Genomic DNA, 5,288 nt, shown 5'->3' with positions numbered 1-5,288 from the left:
ACTGTGGTTCTTTGGTCAGGATTGAAAAACTATATGGTGTCAAGAGAAAATGAGAATGAGAATAATCCTAGCAGATAAGCCTGACGGGGGTGGGGTGGGGGGGCTTGAGGTCTTTGTATGAAGATGATAACCCAGAATCAAGCTTAGACTTCACAAGACCTCAGATGCTGCAGATATTAGATGTTTTCCTGTTGTGGAATATTATTTTAAGGTGTGTTACATGTGTTTATGCTGTGGAACATTTGTTTAATGATGCAAAGATCTGTTGCATTCTTTTATGTTGCATTCTGTTAACTCTGTGAAGCTGTGTTACTGTGCCTGTCTAAAACACCTGATGGTCTAATAAAGAGCTGACCAGCCAATAGCAAGGCAAGAGAAAGGATAGGCGGGGTTGGTAGGCAGAGGGAATAAATCGAAGGAGAAATCTGGGAGGAAAAGAAGAAAGAGCAAAAGAACAAGGAGGGGAGGATGCTAGGGGCCAGTCACTCAGCCACACAGCCAGCAACAGAGTAAGAATGAAAGGTATACAGAAATAGAGAAAGGTAAAAGCCCAGAGGCAAAAGATAGATGGAATAATTTAAGAAAAGCTGGCTAGAAAGCTAAGGCTGGGCATTCATAAGTAATAATAAGTCTCCGTGTGTGATTTATTTGGGAGCCGGGTGGCAGGCCCCCCAAAGAGCCAAAAAAGAAAGAATGAAAAACAACCAAGTACATTTCCCCATACTTGTGTACATGAAATCAATGAAAGGTGCTGCTTTTTAATGCATTTTTGGGAATATCAGTTGTTTCCTCTGTTTCTTCCTTCTTGTGGACTTAAAGCTCTGCCTTCCAGCAAATTAAGGGTACATGAGACAGATCTGTTGACTGTTTGAGAAGCTGGCTGGATGCCCCTGGGCAAACGTGCCCGTGGGGAGTCTAGTATTGGGATGGGTGATAGAGACGCAGCTCAGAGACTGCCAGCAGACAGACAGACTGGACATCATTCTCTTTGGGGGTCACATAAAGCAAGGACGGGTGGCCAGAATGGGGAGAGAGCAAAGCTGATGATGACTGGAGGTTGAGCATGAACTTCTCCCACATCTTCAAGTTGCACCACAAGTCATACTGCCCAAATCTTCCGATTCTAACTACTGTTTCTTTAGCCCTATTTCACATTGTCACTGGGGGAGGGGTGGAACACAGATGTCAAAGCACCGAGCAGTCAATGTGAGCAGGAAGTGTGGGTTGAGGAGCCACCCTGTGACAGGGTAGGAAAGGAAGGGGATGGGCAAAGGGCACAGGCTCTCTTTCTAGAGATGTGAGTGGCATGAAGGTTGCAGGGCAGAGCACAGACTCCTTCAGAATCACTCATCTGAGGCCTGGGGCAATCACAGGAGATGGGAAGTCACTTGGGAAAGGGACAGCGTAGAAAATAAGTATCCTTTGCCTTCTGAGAGTAGGGAGAGAAGAGAATCCACTGGAGGCTGGGGTGGAAGGGGAAGACGTGGAAGTGGCTGCTTGAGGCCACATGCTGAGTTGGCTGGGACTGGGAGAGGAACTGGATAGTAGTCACCAGAGCAGCCCCTGGCATCCAGGGAGGAGACTGAGGCGATTGAGGCAGGGTTTTTTTTTGTTGTTGTTGTTGTTGTTTGTTTTTTTCTCTCGAGACAGGGTTTCTCTGTAGCTTTGCGCCTTTCCTGGATCTCGCTTTGTAGACCAGGCTAGCCTGGAACTCACAGAGATCCGCCTGTCTCTGCCTCCCGAGTGCTGGGATTAAAGGCGTGTGCCACCCCCGCCCGGCGAGGCGGTGTTTTGGATACACACCTTAAGGAGTGGAGGCTGGACTCTGGGAAGCGGATGGGAGTGGACCGTACCAGGGTCAGGTGGCAGGGCTAGGGGATAATGGCCTTGTATGGCTAGGTTTGAAAGGGCCAAGCTTTGGAGGGAGCTGGGCCAGGAGACAGGAAGTGTTCATATATAGAGAGAGCATGGGTTTGGCCTCCCCTCACCCCATTTTCTCTCTTAAACTTGAAATTTAAACAAAAAGTACTTGCAAGGGCTTGAGGATGTGGCTCAATGGGTAAAATGGGTACCACATGAGGACCGGAGTTGAGATTCCTGACTGCCTTGTAAAAACTCTGGGTGTGGTGGTGTGTGCCTGTAACCTAAATACTTAGGTCAGAGACAGGTGGAGCCTGGGGCTCTCTGGCTAGCCAGTTGAACTGAAATGGTGAGCTCTTGTGCAAGGAGAGACTCTGAAATAAGATGGAAAAGTGCTTGAGGAAAACATTCCAGTAGCAATCTGGGGCCTCCACATCTGCAGGCACGGATGAGCACACCCACACCTACACCCACACATGCATACATATATAGCACACTATATAACACACACACACTAGTTGTAAGAGGAGTATTTTTCACACAAATTCACTCAAATATTAACATGTCACCACATTTACCTCTAATCACCCCACTGCTTTCTTACTCCTCTCTCTGATTTCCATCTTTCTATGTCTGCCCCTTTCCATTTCTCTGTCTCCATCTCTCTTTTTGTCTCTGTCTTGCTCTGTGGCTAGATTTCCTTCTGAGCTGTTTGGGAGTAAACTAATATGCCCATTCACCTGCAACATTTCTGGGTCTGTTTACTGAACAAGGACACTCTTAGCTAACTGGAGCACCATGGTCAAACTCAAGAAATTAGCTCAGCCACGCCTGCCGTTAGCCCATCTGCAGACCCAAGGGGGATGTGCCAAGTGTCCAGACTGCACCCTCTGCTGCATGGAAAACCCTGTAGCATTCAGGTCATGGAGTCTGCTCTTCCTAGTCTGTGGCCAGCTCTGAGCCTCTGCTGTCTACAGCAGCAGCATTCGGAGGCATGAAAACTGCTTGTTTTGTAGGTAGCTACCCTACTCTGGGTTTAAAGGTGCTTCTTGGCTACACTCTGGAACCGTCTGCTGCCCTGGCCCTTCCAACTCCCCACAGTGCATTCAGAGTTGCCCGTGTGCCAACCAGCCTGTGTCTAAAGCTAGAGGGAGGGGGAAGACATGGTTACAGGCCAGGGTCAGCAGAGCAGGGCCTGGCAGGCGGATGTGAGGCCATACAGAAGGGTTTGCAGCTGTATCTAAAGTGGAATCGTGTTTAACCCCAAGGTCTTCCTGCTCTGAGTTGTTTGTAAGCCAAAATTCCTGGTCTTTTTTTCACCCTTTCCCATCTGGATAAAATCAGACTAGGGGAAGCAGGGAGGCCTTCCAGAGGAACCTGTATGCGAACTGCTAGGAAAGCAGGGCAGCCCATGTCCCGGGCCAGGCCTCCCATGCCGCAGACACATGGTAGCTTAACAAATGTGGGCCAAACGTACTGTCCAGGTCTGCATTGATATCCTGGATTTGTGTGGCTGGAAGCCAGTTTATGGTTCATGCACAGTCCAAAGCTGTTGCCTCACCCTGACGGGGCGGCGCTTGTGCTATTTACTCTGGGCATACTTGTCCTCTTTGTGGAAAAGCAATTCTTTGCATGAGTGCTGGGTTTTAAAAAGCATAGTTTCTCAGCCTCTGGGCTTAGCAGTCAACTGTGGCACCTCTTGTCACATGACTTCTGTAGCATGTGAGAGACAGATACCACCTTGAGCATGGCTGCCTCTATCCCCAGGCTGCACGTGCCTAGGGCCTTCCTACAACCTGACTTTGCACCAGCACCTCAAGTGACTTCTTCCACCCTGTAGGTCACTCCTGCTGCTCACCTGCAAAGTGAAGACGCTCACGTGCCCCTCACAAAGCTACCCACATACCCTGTGGCTTGGTGGATAGGCCCGACTTACCTAAAGTGAAAAACACTGCTTTTGCTGTGGGCGTTATTCATGGAAGTTAACTGAGCTTCCTCCGTAAGTCTGGCTCCTATAAAGACAATTTTTGTTTTTCAGCTAATGTTGCATTTTGAGAACATACAAATGAAACCCAGATACACTTTTGTCCGTCTTTGGGAAGTGTATTTGTTGAAGAAAAAAAACTGAAACTCCCCAATGGAATGGGTAGTAATGAATAGACGGGTCTAGGGAGGTCACAACTCCCCTCGTTTACAGCCCAAAGCAGCGGAGAAGGATGCACACAGGGCCCTGGTGGGGCATCCTCTTCAGCCAGCAGCTGATTGTGCAGAGCCTCCACGTAGACTCCCAGCTGCCCCCAGCCTTGGCTGAAGCCAGCTGTTCTGTCCACAAAGCCTCTAGTTAGGACTCTCATCCCAGCTGTTGTGGGGAACAGGTTTGCCCTTTGCAGACACATTATAGGTCACTTGTGGGTTTTCTGCAGAGCCGGCCAACAGCCCATCTGCTCTGGCTTCTCACTCACCCAGAGAAGCCCAGTGCTCCCCTTGTCCACTGGCACCCCCTATTTCCTGGGGATTCTGTCTCCTCCGAACCTTCCAGAAGGCCTACTGGCTTAGAATCAGGCCCCTGCCTGGTTACTCCGTCTGCCCTTCTGCCTGATTAGAGCAAGGGTCTCCCACAGGCTGGATGATGTCCAAGTCTGTACTGAGCACAAGGAAAGCCATGTGGCAAGAGAGAGGGTTTTTGGGGTCACCGATAAGGATGATGGCCTGAACAGTATCCACGGTCTGTAAAAACAGCTGAAAAGCAGAGTGTTTGAACTAGTCCCCTGGCTGGTGAGATGGCTTAATGGGTAATGGCTTACCAGGCAAACCTGACAACCAGAATTTGATACCCAGAACCCATGTGAAGTTGAGAGACTGGACTCCACGAAGTTATCCTCTCACTGCCACATATGTGCCATGGCGTGTGTGTACCCACCCACACATCACACACAAATGCACCCCCCACACACACTGATTAAAAAAATAGAGTCTGGCCGGGCGGTGGTGGCGCACGCCTTTAATCCCAGCACTCGGGAGGCAGAGCCAGGCGGATCTCTGTGAGTTCAAGGCCAGCCTGGGCTACCAAGTGAGTCCCAGGAAAGGCACAAAGCTACACAGAGAAACCCTGTCTCAAAAAACCAAAAAAAAAAAAAAAAAAAAAAAAAATAGAGTCTGGGTCAGAGAAACGGCTCAGCAGATAAAGGCAGCTACTGTTAAACCTGACAAGCTGCTGAGGTCCGTCTGTGGGACCCATGTAGTGAAAGGAGATAAGTGACTCCCACAGGTTGTCTTCCGATCTCCAAATGAGCACCATGGCTTGAGCACACACACGCGCACACATGCAGGCACACACACCCTAAGTAAAGACGTTTAAAAATCGCAAATTTGCTGGGTGGTGGTGGCACATGCATTTAATCCCAGCACTTGAAAGGCAGAGACAGGTG

Source organism: Peromyscus eremicus, chromosome 10, assembly GCF_949786415.1.
Source record: "Peromyscus eremicus chromosome 10, PerEre_H2_v1, whole genome shotgun sequence".
Lineage (NCBI taxonomy): Eukaryota > Metazoa > Chordata > Mammalia > Rodentia > Cricetidae > Peromyscus > Peromyscus eremicus.
Note: the sequence above shows the minus strand (reverse complement) of the source record.